This window comes from Oryctolagus cuniculus, chromosome 15 (genome assembly GCF_051225735.1).
Source record: "Oryctolagus cuniculus isolate XC-2025 breed Fujian yellow rabbit chromosome 15, ASM5122573v1, whole genome shotgun sequence".
Lineage (NCBI taxonomy): Eukaryota > Metazoa > Chordata > Mammalia > Lagomorpha > Leporidae > Oryctolagus > Oryctolagus cuniculus.
The window spans coordinates 55321058-55338403 of NC_142881.1; the positions used below are offsets into that span (position 1 = coordinate 55321058).

The 17346-nt window shown below is 42.0% G+C and overlaps 1 protein-coding gene across 21 annotated transcripts in view; it reads right to left on the minus strand.

Moving 5' to 3' along the window:
• Positions 1–17346, minus strand: part of JMJD1C (jumonji domain containing 1C) — a 340730-nt gene that overhangs the window by 86691 nt on the left and 236693 nt on the right. For 3 of the 21 annotated variants that reach the window (XM_017348753.4, XM_051823269.3, XM_070057720.2), the window contains exon 1: positions 465–1877. The exons of 16 other annotated variants lie outside the window; for them this stretch is intronic. The gene's annotated coding sequence lies outside the window, so the exon portion shown is untranslated. Of the gene's footprint in view, positions 1–459; positions 1878–17346 lie in introns of those variants that run through there. 2 more of the 21 variants (XM_017348754.4, XM_051823270.3) reach the window with 1 other exon arrangement.

The following is a 17346-nucleotide window of genomic DNA, read 5'->3' on the forward strand; positions in this document are numbered from 1 at the left end:
CCAACATTTTATAAGTCAAGGTTTAGCTTTTAAAAAAAAAAAAAAAGCTGGAGTGACTTGAAAGAACAAAGTCCAAATTCCCACCCAAGCAGGTCTATTGAAAAACATCATACTGTTAGAAAACAAGTTGGGGGTGGGGAACAAACCACAAGGAAAAAAAAAAAAAAAAAACCACAAAACAAATATCCCCACTTCCCTTGAAACATTAGTCTAATTTGAAACACTTCTGCCATAATACTTTAATGAATTAAACTCTAGCTTTTAAACTAACCTTCTCCAATATTATTAAATTACTACAAACACAGTAAACCTCTTTCTAAACAAAATAGTTAAAAATTCTTAAAACTTAGAACAGCGAGGCTAGGACTATAAAAGGCAGTGACCTTAATTCCTAAGGCTGAGAAGCAAAACCAAATGTAAATTAAGACAAAAGAAAAAGGAAGCAGAAAAAATACAAACCGTACTTTGTTCTTGAAATTTTAAAGTATCTAAGAAATCCACAAGGCTTTAAAGGTCACTAAGTATAGCTGGCGTTTATATTTCGTTCTTGAGCAGTATTTTTAATCTGGCGTAATACTTCTTTAGTCTTCAAAAATCACAGGCAAATGGCTCTCAAAGCAGGCATTTCTGAGCTCACTTGCAGCGGCGTCATTGTATAAGAAGAAAAGCCAAGACCACAGAACGAAGCAGGAGCTGTAACCTAACAAGTCTCCGACGAGCAAATGACGATTTTCTGTCTGCTCTGGCTCAGCCCTGGCAGTGATGAGGATTACAACTCGCTCTTTGTCATCAGCACTGTGGTGTTAACGACTAAGAAATCCTGCAGCTGAAGCACTACTGCATCCTCCGATCTGGGTCAGGATAATTTCTCCCGAGGTCGCTTACATAACCAGTAAGATACTCCAAATAAAGAGAACAGCCATCCATCAGTTAGAGAAAGCCTTTCCCACTGTACTCTGCGTGGAAACACACTGCAGTAGCTTCCAGCAGCGCAGACACCCAAATGAGAACGAGTACTTGGCTTAGGGCACACAGAGAGAAGGGAAGAGGCGGTGCTCTGTAAACTGTAACTAATCCCCCGTCACAGGTGCTGATGGAGTCACTTCCAGCACGAGTCACATTACTGGTGATTACTCATTTGGCTGCGGCCATAGAGACTGGCTCATAATTTTAACAACAGACAAAGGCAGACTAGTGGCGAGACTGAAATCTCAAGTTTACTGTCTCCTTCAAAGAGGAAAGGCAAACATGAAGTTTTTTGCTTCCAGATTTACTAAGGTGAGAAAGTGCAGAAAACAAATAATATGTAAATAGCTCTGAAATTGGCAAAAATAAAGCATAACTTTAAACCACCAAAAACCACTTTCAGTATGTGTTCAAGAGCTTAAGTTTAATAATTGTCTTAAAAATATAAAAATTCTCAGAAAGAATTATTTCAAACTAATTTTTAACAGGCTAACTGAAATTAAATAACAACCAACAATCTCAGGCATTTTATTCAAAACAAATGTAATATTTATTTTACAATTTTAAAATACTATTAAAACAATTTTCATTGTTTATAAAGAAAAAAATCCAAATAGTTCTCAGAGAAAGACCAATAGAACAAAATATTTTATCAGTTATATAATGTATTCTCTTAATTTCTATCTCTAGAGTTATGTCATCAAATACAGTAATAACATGTGGCGATCAAACACCTGAAATATGGTTAATTTCAATTTAGATGTGTGCTATATGTATAACATACTATGGCAAAGAACATAAGATATTTCATAAACAATTTTATATTGGTTATATACTGAAATATTTTATATTTTAGGCTAAATAAGAGTAAAATTAATCTATCATATTTAAAAATTTTAATGTCAATACTGAAAAATTTAAAGTTACATAGGTGGGGCCTGCACTGTGGTGTAGCAGGTAAAGACGCCTACATTGCCAGCATCCATATTGGTACTGGTTCAAGTCTCAGCTCAGCTGCTCCACTTCCGATCCAGCTCTCTGCTCTGCCCTGGGAAAGCAGCAGCAGATGGCCTAAGTCCTTGGGCCCCCACACCCACATGGGAGACCAGGAAGAAGCTCCTGGCTCCTGGCTTTGGAATGGCCCAGCTCTAGCCCTTGCAGCCATCTGGGGAGTGAAACAGCAGACAGAAGACCTCTCTCTCTGCCTCTTTGTAACTTTGCCTTTCAAATAAATAAATATATCTTATTTATTTATTTTTTGTCCTGGTGGTGGTGGTTTCAATCGAGTTTCTTTGACAGGCAGAGTGGACAGTGAGAGAGAGAGAGAGAGAGAGAGACAGAGAGAAAAGTCTTCCTTTAGCTGTTGGTTCACCCTCCAATAGCCGCCACGGCCGGCGCGCACTTATCCGATGGCAGGAGCAAGGTGCTTCTCCTGGTCTCCCAGGCAGGTGCAGGGCCCAAGCACTTGGGCCATCCTCCACTGCACTCTCAGGCCACAGCAGAGAGCTGGCCTGGAAGAGGGTAAACCGGGACAGAATCTGGCGACCAGACCGGGACTAGAACCTGGTGTGCCGGTGCCACAGGCGGAGGATTAGCCTATTGAGCCGCGGTGCCAGCCTAAATAAATATATCTTAAAAAAATTTTCACTGTTAGGGCATTCAGTAAAATTTGCTAGTTTCTGACTTAAAGAAAGAAAAGCTGGCCATATATTCAATTATGATTGTGTATTAAAATTTAATTGACATATTCTCAATTTTGTTGTAGAAACTATATGAAGAAAAAGAGAAAAAATATATGGTACTTTGCACTGAAACTTGAAACTATAACCATAAGGGTAAGAAAATCCTTTGCCCATTTAACAGAATAAACAGTCTTTTATTATTTCGTACCCTGCAGAGATCATAATTTCTATAAACCTAAAAAGGTCACATCAATATTTTATATCACATATATAATAACCACTTTATACTTATTTGAAAGACAACATTACAGAGGCAGAGCCAGACAGAGTGAGAGAGGTCTTCTTCCTTCCGCCTGTTCATTTCCCAAATGGCCAAAGGGGCCGGAGCAGGACTGATCCAAAGCCAGGAGCATCTTCCAGGTCTCCCACAGAGGTGCAGGGGCCCAAGTACTTGGGTCATTTTCTACTGCTTTCCCAGGCTATAGCAGGGAGCTGGATCGAAGTGGAGCAGCCAGGAGCTTGAACCAGCGCCCATATGGGATGCCAGCAATGCACACTGCGGCTTTGCCTGCTAAGCTACACAGTGCCAGCCCCAAATGTATCACTTTCATTTCACAGAAAACATCAGGTTAAATATTGAAAAGGTATTTTCAATTTAATATGTGATAGAGTTGTACTTATGAGAATGTTTTTTAAATCCGTTTTAAGTATGGAAATAGATGAACCATGATTGTTCTAAGGATGTCAGTAAAATGGCTTTATTTTGTAGAATATCAGCATTGTATCTTACAGAAGATGAAAGGTGTTAAAATGTAACTTTGGAACAAAATGTTTTTAATAATGCTGTCAAATGAATATTAAATATCAATCCTATAATTAATTCACATTCACTTAAAAAATAAACGAAGTAAAATAAATCATCATGTTACCAAGAAAACAATTGGATAAATATGGCAGCCTTATTCTGATGCCCAAACAACCAGAAACTATGAAATTCTTGACAAAGCTTGCTATTATGCTATCAACTTTTAAGTAAATTTCAACTTTTTTACTTATTTGAAATTCAAAGTGAGAAAAAGAGAGAATCTTTCATCTGCTGGAATCTTCCGTCATGGCTGCAATGACTAGGGTTAGGCCAGGTTGAAGCCAGGAGCCAGAAGCTTCATCTAGACCTCCCGCATAGATGCAGGGACACAAACACTTGGGCCATCTTCTACTGCTTTCCCAAGCACATTAGCGGGGAGCTGGATCAGAAGTGGAACAGCCAGGACTTGAACCAGTGCTCATATGGGATGCCAGCACTGCAGACAGCACCAGTCTCCACATTTCTACAACTTATAATACACTATAAAATGAATTTACTACTTCACAGTATCTTATAATCTTACGTAGATTCAGGTTTGACTATATACTGATGTATTTGGGAGCCAGCACTGAGGTATACAGCTGGTTAAGCTGCCTCTTGGGACACCAGCAGCCCACCGTCTTATACTGAAGTGCCACTTCAAAGGTTCAAGTCCTGGCACCTCTGCTTTGGATCTAGCTTCCTGCTAATGTACCCTGGGAGGCTAACTGATGACGGCTCATACGCTAGGGTGCCTGAGACCCATGAGGAGAACCCAGAGTTCCCTGCTCCTGGCTTTAGACTGGTCTGGCCCCAGCTATTGTGGACATTTAGAGATTGAATCAGGAGACGAAAGGTGTATGTGTGTCTGTCTCTGTCTTTCAAGTAGTTGGAAATAAATAAACACACAAAAAGTTAGCTGTCTTTTGCTCCTCAAGTATTAGTCCCTACAGACTCAAACAATGAAGATAAATATGTCTAGTGAGATCTCAATAAACACATTCCTAGTAAAGTAGAATGCATTACCGGGTTCTAGTCCTGGTCAGGGCACCGGATCCTGTCCCGGTTGCCCCTTTTCCAGTCCAGCTCTCTGCTGTGGCCTGGGAGTGCAGTGGAGGATGACCCAAGTGCTTGGGCCCTGCACCAGCCTGGGAGACCAGGAGGAAGCACCTGGCTCCTGGCTTCGAATCTGCGCGGTATGCCGGCTGCAGCATGCTGGCTGCAGTGGCCATTGGAGGGTGAACCAACTTAAAGACAGACCTTTCTCTCTCTCTCTCTGTCCACTCTGTCCAAAAAACAAACAAACAAACAAACAAACAAAAAAAAAAACCAAGTAATCAAAAATCAATATTGGGAAACCAAACATTTATTTCTATTCTTTTTTTAGTTTTTAAGATTTATTTTATTTATTTGAAAGGCAGAGTTACAGAGAGAGGTAGAGACAGAGAGAGAGGTCTCCCATCCGCTGGTTCACTCCCTAGATGGCTGCAACGGCCGGAGCTGTCCCGATCCGAAGCCAGGAGCCAGGTGCTTCTTCCCAAGTGAAATCAGTGACAGGGGATCTCTCTCCACTTCTCAAATAAATTAATTTTTCAAAAAGCATTTCACATTGCATCATGGTTAAATGAAAATAAGACATCTCCCCACTATTATAAAGAGAAAGACGGCATACATCATACTTTTTAAAAAAAATTTAATATTTTTTTTTTGACAGGCAGAGTTAGACAGTGAGAGAGAGACAGAGAGAAAGGTCTTCCTTCCGTTGGTTCACCCCCCAAATGGCCGCTATGGCCAGCGCACTGTACCGATCCAAAGTCAGGAGCCAGGTGCTTCCTCCTGGTCTCCCAGGCAGGTGCAGGGCCCAAGCACTTGGGCCATCCTCCACTGCCTTCCCAGCGCCACAGCAGAGAGCTGGCCTGGAAGAGGGGCAACCGGGACAGAATCCGGCACCCCGACCGGGACTAGAACCCGGGGTACTGGTGCCGCAGGTGGAGGACTAACCTAGTGAGCCGCAGCACCGGCCAAAAGATTTAATTTTTACAAAAGATTTATCTATTTATTTATTTGAATGTCAGTTATAGAGAGACAGGAAAAAACAGAGACCTGATACCCACTGCTTCACTCCTCAGACAGCTGCAACAGCGAGGGCTGTACCAGGCCAAAGCCAGGAGCTTCATCAGGATCTCTGATGTGGTTGGCAGGGGCTAACAACTTGGGCTATCCTTGGCTGCTTTTCCCAGGCCGTTAGCAGGAGCTGGATCAGAAGTGAAGCATGATATGGCACCCGTAAGGGATGTAGGATATACAGGTAGCTGCTTTACCCACTAGGCCGCAACAATGGCCCCAAGATGTTAAATTTTTAAAAATCTAAGAGCCAGAGAGAGACAGACACACAGACAAGAACTCCAGTCCACTCTCTAAATGCCCACAACAACTGGGGCTGAGCTGAGCTGGAGTTAGGAGTCAGGAACACAATTCAAGTCTCTCAAGTGCGTGGCAGGAACCCAATTACTTGAGCTATCAATTGCTACCTCGTAGGGTCTTCCTTGAAGGGAAGGATAGGGAGCCACAGCTGGGAATCAAACCTAGGCACTCTGATGTGGGATACAGTGTCTTAACCACTAGGCCAAATGCCCACCCTTACAGTCATTTATTGATGCAGATGAAGGATACACGGACATACAACTGGTTGATAACAACAAATACTCCTCTAAAATGGGCTTGAGCAGAGCTAATGTTTGCCCACATCCACATCAGAGTTTGAGTCTAACTTCTGATTCCAGCTTCCTACGAATGCAGACTCTGGATGGCTCCCAGAGCCATCACCCATGCTGCCACCCATGTTGGAGACCTGGATTGAGTTCTCTGCTCCTGGCTGCCACCCAGCCCTAGCCCCAACAAGCCACTGTGGGTATCCGGGGAGTAATTTAGCAGACTTCAGCTCTCTGTCAAGTACATTTTTTAAAATTAAAATTAAATAAAAAGGAAAGAAAATAGGATTGACCAACATTAATGTGACTTTGATCTGGTTCTCTGTTAAATTTCTAACACAAAGAAAAATAATAAAGTAGCAATATAAAGACCTTGATATCAAGTATAAGTTGATTGGTTTTATATCATCTCATTAATTCTCTTCTGTCCTTGTAACTCATATGGGGTTACAGAATTCATCTTTCAGACAGCAGAAAGTACCAATTTGAGGAGAGCAGCACTTTAGACCTTTAATTGTTCTTATAACTTCTATCTTCCTTCTAGATTAAGGAAGGAAGACACAAAGTTACTGTTAATTTTTCATTTTATTGGGAGGTAGAGGTGGGGGTGGGGTGGGGTGGGGTAAAAGGCCTTTTCTGGCTGCTAGACCAGGTTAGGGGAAGAGGAAACTACTCCAGTTACTACTCAGATATACACATCTCTGACTTCCTTCCTTTTTAGCTGGTTTCTAGGTTACAAGCTGAATAAATCAACAGAGGTGAGAAAGTAAACAGAGGCTAAAAGGAAGGCAACACTGTCTGACTATCCAAAGAAAATCTGTTCCTTCCAGTAATGTGAGACCCTTATATATACAACTAAGAATTAAAATAACTAGACATTGAGACATGAAAGGAAAAAAAAAAAAGCTCTCATCTAATCTCTGTATATATGGAGGCTGAACAACACAGTGGATTTCTCCAATTATATGAACTTACAAGAGATAACAAATATACCTCTTCTATGTTCAATGATCTAGCATTATAAATATTTTTAAGACATATAAATAGGAAAAGAAGATAAACAGCAGCAGCTAGCAGACTGCAACTTGATACAGCCTTATATGAAGGCCATGAAGATACAGGGAAGTGTTTTCCAATATGCCATATTCATCTATGAAAACATATAATCAAACATAAAATTTATGTTAATTGAAAGGCAGAGTGACAGGGAAGGTGAGAGACAGACAGAGAGACAGATCTTCCAATTGCTGGTTCATTCCTCAAATACTCCCCAAATGCCCACAACTGCCAGGTTTGAGACAGGTTGAAGCCAGAAGCCTGGAAATCCCTCCTGATCTGCCTTGTGGGTCATAGGGACTTAAAGTATTTGCACCATCATCTGCTGCCTCCAAGACCACAGGAAACTGGATTGGAAGCACAGTAGCCAGAACTGGAACCACGCACTCTGATATGGGATGCAGGTGTCCCAAGTCAATGATTTAACCTACTATACTACAATGCCCTGTTCAAATTTTAATAATAAATAGTTGTGCTAACAAAAACCATTGTAGAGAATTCTAAAACCATGTGAAAGTACCCTCCACAAACAATCCATACTTTGAATAACATTATGGCTGAATATAAGAATACTTTCTTTGATTCTTTCCTTCAAAACATCCTGACTACTACTAATGTATATAGAAATTCTTAGGGAGTTCCAAGAGTTTGTCATTTCTTTGACTTGTCTTGAAGAATCATCCTGATTAGTCTTCCTTCCATTTTACTTACTTTTCTTTCTCCACAGCTGTGTGGTTGTTCCATTAAGATACATCCCCCACCCCCATTTTTGGCTTTGAACACATTTCAGGCCTGAAACTTCTATTTCTTTGAATCTGTATTATTTTTAATATTTATTTTATTTATTTGAAAGGCAGAGAGAGAGAAAGGTTTTTCATCTACTGGTTCACTCCCCAAATGCCTACAATGGCTACAGTTGAGCCTGGACGGAGCCAGGCTCCACCCAGATCTACTATGTGGATGGCATGGGCCCAAGGACTTGGGCCATCCTCTTTTGCTTTTCTTGGCACATTAGCAGAGAGCTGGATCTTAAGCAGAGCAGCTGGGAGTCAAATTGGTGCTCTGATGCTGGCTGGAATGCCAGCGTGGACTTAATCTGCTGTGCTGGCCCCTAACCTGTATTTTACACTATTACTCAGACAGTATAAAACTTATATCCTATTGCCACATAGGCCATAATGTGACTAAAATAACTTGGCCAAATTTTTCTGATTCTTTTCATAGCCACTAGAAGTAATTATCACAAAGTAATCATGCTTTATGATTTGTTTCCCATATACAATATTTTGAACACTTGGTACTTTTTCATTAAACCTCTATTATAAAGATGTAATTTTCCCTAAGTTATTTCATAAGTTTAATGTAAGTTTGATAAAAAAAATTGGCATAGCAAGTTAAGCCACCCCTTGTAAAGCTGGCATTCCATACTGAAGTGCTGCTTTGAGTCTGTCTAGCCTGTTCTGCTTCTGATCCAGCTCCCTGATAATGTGCTTGGGAAGTAATGGAAGATATTTCAAGTACTTGGGCCTCTACCATCCACATGGGAAACCCAGAATGGAGATCCTTGCTTTAGCATGGCCCACAGCTGGTTACTGCAGTCGTGTAAAGAGTGAACCAGTGTAGGGGCCGGCGCTGTGGCATAGTGGGTAAAGCTGCCGCCTGCAATGCCAGCATCCCATATGGGCACCAGTCTGAGTCCTGGCTGCTCTACTTCTGATCCAGCTCTCTGCTATGACCTGGGAAAGCAGCAGCAGATGACCCAAGTACTTGGGCCTCTGTACTATAGTGGGAGACCCAGAGAACGCTTCTGGATTTGGATCAGCCCAGCTCCAGCTGTTGTGGCCATTTGGGGAATAACCCGACGGACAGTCTCTCTCTCTGCCTCTCTGTAACTCTGTCTTTCAAATAAATAAATAAATCTTTAAAAAAGTGAACCAGGGGCCAGCGCTCTTGTCATACTGGGTAATGCCACCGCCTGCAGTGCCAGCATCCCATATGGGTGCCAGTTCAAGACCTGGCAGCTTCACTTCCAATCCAGCTCTCTGCTATGGCCTGGGAAAGCAGAAGATGGCCCAAGTCCTTGGGCCCCTGCACCGGCGTGGGAGACCCAGAAGAAGCTCCTGGCTTCAGACTGACGCAGCTCTGGCCGCTGCAGCCAATTGGGGAGTGAACCATTGGATGGAAGACCTCTGCCTCTCTTCTTTCTGTGTAACTCTGACTTTCAAATAAAAATAAAGAAATTTTTAAAGAAAAAAAGTGAACCAGTATATATCTATTGTGTGTTTCTCGCTTCCTCTCTATAGCTCCACCTTTCAAATAAATTAATAAATCCTTGAAAAACAGTATGAGATTGTAGAGATAGACAAACAACTTAAAGTTCTTATTTTTAAAAAAAAGCAAAAATAAGCAAGGAAGCTATAAAACAAAAAACAAAAAGGGCCAGTATCAGGGCACAGGGTTAAGCCGCAGTTTGCAATGCCAACATCCCAGATCAGAGTGTCAGTTTGAATCTAGCTGCTGAAAAAGCAGCAGAGGATGGCCCAGGTTACTAGTGCCCCTGCCACTCACGTGGGAGACCCAGATGGAGTTCCAGACTCCTGGCTTCAGCCTCGTCTAGCCCTGGTCATTGTGGCCATCGGGGAATAAACTAGCAGACGGAAGATCTCTCTCTCTCTCTCTCCCTCTCTGTCTGCCTTTCAAATAAATATAAAAATAACTGAAGATATCTTAAAAAAGACAAAAATACAAATGTCAAGGTAACATAATAGATTTTACAATATATTTCTTTTTTTTTTTTTTTTTTTTTTTGACAGGCAGAGTGGACAGTGAGAGAGAGAGACAGAGAGAAAGGTCTTCCTTTTGCCATTGGTTCACCCTCCAATGGCCGCCGCGGCCGGCGCGCTGCGGCCGGCGCACCGCACCGATCCGATGGCAGGAGCCAGGAGCCAGGTGCTTTTCCTGGTCTCCCATGGGGTGCAGGGCCCAAGCACCTGGGCCATCCTCCACTGCACTCCCTGGCCACAGCAGAGAGCTGGCCTGGAAGAGGGGCAACCGGGACAGAATCCGGCGCCCCGACCGGGACTAGAACCCGGTGTGCCGGCGCCGCAAGGCGGAGGATTAGCCTAGTGAGCCGCGGCGCCGGCACAATATATTTCAAGAATCCAATTAACCAACTGGTATACTACAGCATAAAGACATAATCATCAATGGACTGCTTAAAAAGTCCCAATATTGACCAAGTATGGGAATTTTTGATTAGAAAGGAATTAATTTCCAAATCAGAAGGGAAACAAAATAAATGCATATGAAAACGGAATAAAAGAAAAACAGGCTGTTTAAATGTAAATAGCAGTGAATGTAGTTGCAATGAGTTGAACTGCCACTTAGGTTATCCCACTTCACCTGTAAGAGTACCTGGTTAAAGTCCTTGCTACTCTGTGCTTCCAGTTAATGCATTTAAGAGGCAGAATACAATGGCCTAAGCACTTGGGTTCCTGCCATCCATGTGGAAAATGATGACTGAATTCCAGGATCTTGGCTTCAACCTAGCCTACCTATGGCAGTAGAAGGCATTCTGGAAGTGACCTGTCTCTGTCTATAACCCTCTAGTTCTGACATTTTTGACATTTAAATAAATGAATCTTTAAAAAAAAATGGCTTCTAATTCTTGCCAAAAAATTTTAAAAAAACTTTAGACATCAATAATTTCATCTTTACAGATAAGAAATAGATACTCAGAGAATTGCCTTTTATCATCAAAAACCTTGCTTATTGAAGCCCTGGAACTAGAACCTCAATTTCCTAATTCATAACAGATTGACTTTTGCATCCTAAAATGGTTTAAAACAACTGTATTGTCTTCATACTTGTTAGCATAGGGTGACAGATAGAAAACTGTTTTGCCACTTGATGAATAAAACTTTAAACTTTGGATTTTAAATAAAAGAAAATGAAACCCATCTAGAAACTGCAAAGTCAAAGTATCAAGGAAAAATCAGCATAACAAATTTATGTATTTTTAAACTGTTGTATTGACATTGTTGTCTTCAGAGAGAATAGGCAAGGTTATGAAAAGAAAAACTAAATACACAGGGATCTTTTTAATTTAATTTATTCATTTGATAGGTAGAGTTAGCAAAAGAGAGGGAAAGAAGGAGAAATAGTTATCTTCCACTGACTGGTTCATTCACCAAACATTGCCAATGGCAGCGTCTGGTATCCAGGCCTAAATGAGGAACGAGCAACTCCATTTGGGTCTTCCCCAAGCTAGATCATAAGCAGAGAAGCCAGGATTGAAACTGACATTCCATTATGCAATATGGAATATGGCATCTCAAGTTGAGGCTTAACCCACTGTGGGTGGCAGCTGGTCCCAACACAAAATGATTTTAAAGGTATGTTCAGGGAAAGGTAATAAAACACAAATAATTTGGGGACAAAAGTTTTATATTATTTCTGTGAAGAAAAAATATTTTGTATTTTTACTTAATTTTTTAAATACTTATTTATTTATTAGAAAGGCATTCACTGGTTCACTCCCCAAATGGCTGCCACCACCAGGGGTTGGCCATGCTGAAACCAGGAGTTTCTTCCGGTCTCCCATATGCGTACAGGGACCCAGAGACTTTGGCTATCTTCCATTGCTTTCACAGGAACATTAGCAGGCAGCTGAATTGGAAGTAGAACAACCAGGACTCAAATCGGTGCCCATATAAGATTGCTGTCACTGCAGGATGCATCCTAGTGGGCTGCGCCACAGCGCTGACCCTGAAAAAATATTTTTAATATAGAAAATATAAGGTAGAGATTTTTAAAAATCTAAACATTGAAGATAGGTAGAGGGTTCTTTTTGACTCCAGAAATATAATTTATTTTCTTTCCAAGTAACAGAATTATACTCCACAGTGTGAAAAACCAAACAGGTGAAAAAGATCCCACAGTTTTACCCTGAACCCACCCAGTTATCTATTTAAACGTACCTTCAGCTTTTTTTAATGCCTATTAACAGGCTTCAGAGCATACACAAATTATAAGTTGTATATTTTACTTATTACTATTCTCGTGCTCTTATATTGCCGTACTTTTAAGCAATAAATAAGGTATATGAGCATGAATTTTATTAATCATAGCATTGAATGCTTTAAATTTCATATTACAAATAATATAAACATCTTTTATTTATTTGAAAGGCACAGTGACAGAGAGGGAGATCTTCCATTCTGTGGCTCACTCCTTAAATGCTCCCAACAGCCAGGTCTGGGTCAAGCTTTAGTCAGGAGGAACTCCATGCAGGTTTCCTGCATGAGTGGCAGGAACCCAGGTACTTGGGCCATCATCTGCTGTCTTGCTAGGCTCATTACCAGGAAGCTGGATCAAAAGGGGAGTAGTCGGGCCGGCGCCGCGGCTCACTAGGCTAATCCTCCACCTAGCGGCGCCGGCACACCGGGTTCTAGTCCCGGTCGGGGCACTGGATTCTGTCCTGGTTGCCCCTCTTCCAGGCCAGCTCTCTGCTGTGGCCAGGGAGTGCAGTGGAGGATGGTCCAAGTACTTGGGCCCTGCACCCCATGGGAGACCAGGAGAAGTACCTGGCTCCTGCCTTCGGATCAGGCCATTGGAGGGTGAACCAACGGCAAAGGAAGACTTTTCTCTCTGTCTCTCTCTCTCACTGTCCACTCTGCCTGTCAAAAAGTAAAAAAAAGGGGGTGGGGGGAGTAGTCACTACTCAAACTCTGATTAAATATTATATTTAATCTTATATTATTAAAGACCTACTGCTATTTATAATTGAGAAAGGGCCCAATTAGATACTATAACCTAGGCAACTTGAAGTCTAACAAAATTCCAAAATGGATGAATAGTATAGGGAACATGACCTTTTAAAAAGATTTATTTAAAAGGCAAAGCAATAGAGGAAGGGAGGGAAGAAGGAAGATAAGGAAAGGGAGAGGGAGAGGGAGAGCCTGGAGAAACAGACACCAAAAGAAAGAGGGGGGTGAGGAAAGAGACTGAGAACAAGAGCAATTTTCCATCTGTTGGTTCACTCCTCGAATGGTCACAACAGCTGGGTCTGGGCCATTTTTCACTGTTTTCCCAGGTGCACTGGCAGGTAGCTGGCTTGGAAGTGGAGCAGCAGAGACTCAAACTGTCACTGATATGGGATGCTTAACCTGTTGCTCCAAAGCACTGGCCCCTAATACTGCTTCTTTAAGCTGTTTAATAGTAAAGTATACACAAGATTAGAACAAAATTTTCGCCAACACCATTACTACTTTGCATACATAAACAGGAAAGAATTATTGTTGAGCATTCACATATTATTCACAGAAGGTGGCAGAGTTAAAAATATCTCCTTTACAACAGATTAAGAATTAAGTAGGCTGTTTCACTTCTGAGAAATAAAACTACACTACACTGGGAAGCTTGTGTACCATGGGATTTCTATGATCAAGATATCCTTCATCTCTTAATGATGAAAAAATTAAATGTAATTTTGAGGGAGTAAGAAATATTACAGGCCGGCGCCTCGGCTCAATAGGCTAATCCTCCACCTAGCAGTGCCGGCACACCAGGTTCTAGTCCCGGTAGGGTGCCAGATTCTGTCCTGGTTGCCCTTCTTCCAGGCCAGCTCTCTGCTGTGGCCAAGGAAGTGCAGTGGAGGATGGCCCAAGTGCTTGGGCCCTGCACCCACATGGGAGACCAGGAGAAGCACCTGGCTCTTGCCTTCGGATCAGCGCGGTGTGCCGGCCACAGCGGCCATTGGAGGGTGAACCAACGGCAAAGGAAGACTTTTCTCTCTGTCTCTCTCTCTCACTGTCCACTCTGCCTGTCAAAAAAAAAAAAAAAGAAAGAAAGAAAGAAAGAAAGAAAGAAAGAAATATTACAGAATTAGGGCTGGCATGGTGGCATACGGGGTTAAGCCACCACTTGTGACACCAGCATCCCATATGAACTGATTTGAGTCCTGGGTGCTCCCTTCCAATCCAGTTCCCTGCTAATGCACCTGGGAAAGCATTAGAAGCAAGGCCCAAGCACTTGGGCCCCTGGTGCCCCTGCTACTCTCATGGGATACCCCGAAGAATATCCTGGCTCTTGGCTTTAGCCTTGGCTAGGCCCTGGGTGTTGTGGCCATGTGGGGGGAATGAACAAGCGGATGGAAATCTTTCTCTTGAAATCCTCCTTTCAAATAAACAAATCTTTAAATATAAAATACTAAAAGAGAACTATTATACAACTAAATCAATTCAATTACAAAGCATGTGTTAAAATAGCAATCATCTTAAAATCATAGAAGAAACACTTTAAAAAAAGAGTTTACTTTAGCTTAAGATTTATTTATTTACTTGAAAGGCACAGTTACAGAGAGGCAGGGGCAGAGACAGAGCGAGAGAGAAGTCTTACATCCTCTGGTTCACTCCCCAGATGGCCACAACAACCAGAGCTGTGCTGATCCAAAGCCAGGATCCTCTTTCAGGTCTACCACTTGGGTGCAGAGGCCCAAGGACTTGGGCCATCTTCTACTGCTTTTCCAGGCCATAGCAAAGAGCTGGACTGGAAGAGGAATAGGCAGGACTAGAACCGGCACCCATATGGGATGCTGGCGCTGCAGGCAGAGGATTAATCTACTGCGCCACAGCACTGGCCCCACTTGTAGTATTTAGATTCAAAATATGGTTATACCAAAATTACCAAAGTTTGAACCATATTTAAGTAGAGACAATTTATGACAGTATTTTGACATATCAATATACTGATATGGAAAGTAAAAAGACTATACTAGAACAGAGAACTTCACATAAAGACTTTACAGGGGACAGGCATTATGGCCTATTAGGTAAAGCTGCTGTCTGTGATGCCAACACCCCTTATGGGTGCCATTTCTCCACTTAGGATCCAGCTCATGGCTAGTGGCCTGGGAAAAGCAATAGAAGATGGCCCAATTGTTTGGGCTCCTGCCGTCTACATTGGAGATCTGGAAAAAGCTCCTAGCTCCCTCTGCCTGGCCCAGCTCTGCCATTGCAGCCATCTGTGGAGCAAACCAAGAGATGGAAGATCTCTCTCCCTTTTTCTGTTAACTCTTTCAAATAAATAAATGTCTAAAAAAGAAAACCTTTATGATCAAAATGTCTTTCCATTACAAGAAAATTATGATTCATTTAAAATTAACTTTCTGGGACTGGTGCTGTGGTGTAGTGGGTAAAGCTGCCATCTGCAGCGCCGGCGACCCATATGGGTGCCAGCTGGAGTCCCAGCTGTTCCACCTCTGATCCAGATCTCTGCTATGGCCTGGGAAAGCAGTAGAAGATGGCACAAGTGTTTGGGGCCCAGCACCCATGTAGGAGACCCAGAAGAAGCTTCTGGCTCCTGCCTTCCGTTTGGCTCAGCTCTGGCTGTTGCAGCCATCTGGGGAGTAAACCTGTAGATGGAAGACCTCTCTCTCTCTCTGCCTCTATCTCTCAGTAACTCTGCCTTTCAAATAAATAAATCTTTCTAAAAAATCAAACTAGGGGCCGGCACACTAGGTTAATCCTCAGTCCTGGCTCTCAAGTGAGTGACAGAGGATTCAAGTACTTGAGCCACCACTTACTGCCTCCCAAGGGCAAGAATTAACAGGAAGTTAGAATCAGGAAGTAGAATCAGACACTCTTATATGGGATGTGGGTGTCCCGAGCAGTGCCATAATTGCTTTGCCAAACACTCACCCTAGGGTTTTCTTAAATCAGATCAGTTTCTGTTTGACTAAAGACATCTCCTTTTAAAGGACTCAAACAACCAGAGTCTTACGACTAACCAGAAAAATAAAAATTTGAGGCTCATTAATGATGTCTGGAACCTTAAGTATACTTCTATAGAGAAAAGAAAGTTTCACAATTAAGTCTCTGCATGGATAATAAAGATTTCTTCCATAGGCCTTGTTTTCTTCAAAATTTCAAATACCTAGTAAGCAGTCTGAGCAAATGAATCTAATATTAGAATTCCTGTGAATCTAGTAGTGTTTTATACTTTTAACAGCTGCTTTTTCCTTGGGCATGTGAAAATTTCCTTACATTGACCACTTAATCACTTTCTGAGCTTTTTTAATAGAACCAGTTTTCATAATTTCAGAAATTCTCAATATTATCTTTCCTGATTCCTGTCACATTTAGGCCAAGCTATATTTTGTTTTTACTTTGTGCTGTATTCTACTTGGCCATGGAAAACATGAGTAAACTTAAAGGTAAAAAAAAAATTAATATAAAAAAACCATGGCCGGCGCCGTGGCTCAATAGGCTAATCCTCCACCTAGCGGCGCCGGCACACCGGGTTCTAGTCCCGGTCGGGGCGCCGGATTCTGTCCCGGTTGCCCCTCTTCCAGGCCAGCTCTCTGCTATGGCCAGGGAGTGCAGTGGAGGATGGCCCAGGTGCTTGGGCCCTGCACCCCATGGGAGACCAGGAAAAGCACCTGGATCCTGGCTCCTGCCATCGGATCAGCGCGGTGCGCTGGCTGCAGCGGCGGCCATTGGAGGGTGAACCAACGGCAAAGGAAGACCTTTCTCTCTGTCTCTCTCTCACTGTCCACTCTGCCTGTCAAAAAAAAAAAAAAAACCAGAATGAAACTAAAGCAGAGATAGAAATAAAAAAATTTCTACTACTATCAGAAATGCTACACAGAAAAGCAATTGTTCCTGAACTAGACTTGTCAGTATCAACATAAAAAATGCTCATGTTCCTTCATCTGCCACTTCCCTTGCCAGGAAGGAGGGAGTTTTCTTTACTGTTCCTTTAAAATGGTGAACTAGACTGAGCTTTGTTATCATTAAGTTATTGTTGTTATAAACTGGTAAAGAATCCTGACAGGTATGTATACTTTGGTTCTAGAGTTTGATAATAAAGGTTCAATAGAGTGGTGTTAGCCAAAGTGTTAAACAGTGGTTCTCAAAAGGTCTTCTCCTGTTCTACAGCATCAGCAACACCAAGAACTAGTTAAAAATACAAATTGCAATAGACTTGCTGAATCAGAAATTCTGGAAGTGGGTTTCAATAATCTATTTTAACATACCATTTGGTAATTCTATTAAGAAGACTGAGAATTAGTGGTTTATATCAGGTA